This window comes from Octopus bimaculoides, chromosome 29, assembly GCF_001194135.2.
Source record: "Octopus bimaculoides isolate UCB-OBI-ISO-001 chromosome 29, ASM119413v2, whole genome shotgun sequence".
Classification (NCBI taxonomy): Eukaryota; Metazoa; Mollusca; class Cephalopoda; order Octopoda; family Octopodidae; genus Octopus; species Octopus bimaculoides.
The window spans coordinates 6,383,675-6,384,085 of record NC_069009.1 but is presented as its reverse complement, the minus strand read 5'-3'; positions in this window follow the sequence as shown (position 1 = coordinate 6,384,085).

The following is a 411-nucleotide window of genomic DNA, read 5'->3' as shown; positions in this document are numbered from 1 at the left end:
CTCTCATATCCTGTTTCTTTATTTTAGAGTCTGTATCTTTCTTTTCCTCTCTAAAACATGTACACACTCCACCTCTGTTTCACTTTCCACTCTCTCTCTCCCCACTCTCTCTCACTTCACTCTCCCTCTCTCTATTGTTTCTCTCTCTCTATTGTTTTTCTCTCTCTATTGTTTCTCTCTCTCTATTGTTTTTCTCTCTCTATTGTTTCTCTCTCTCTCTATTGTTTCTCTCTCTCTACTCCCTCACAATCTCTCTTCATCTCTTTTGCCCTTTTTAATAATTCCTGTGTCAAATTTTAAGTCTATCCCTCTTTTTTCTTCCCTCACACACACACACACACACACACACACTATAGTTTGTATCTCTCATACACATTCTTTTACCTGCAGTCTTTCTCTCTCTCTCTGCCC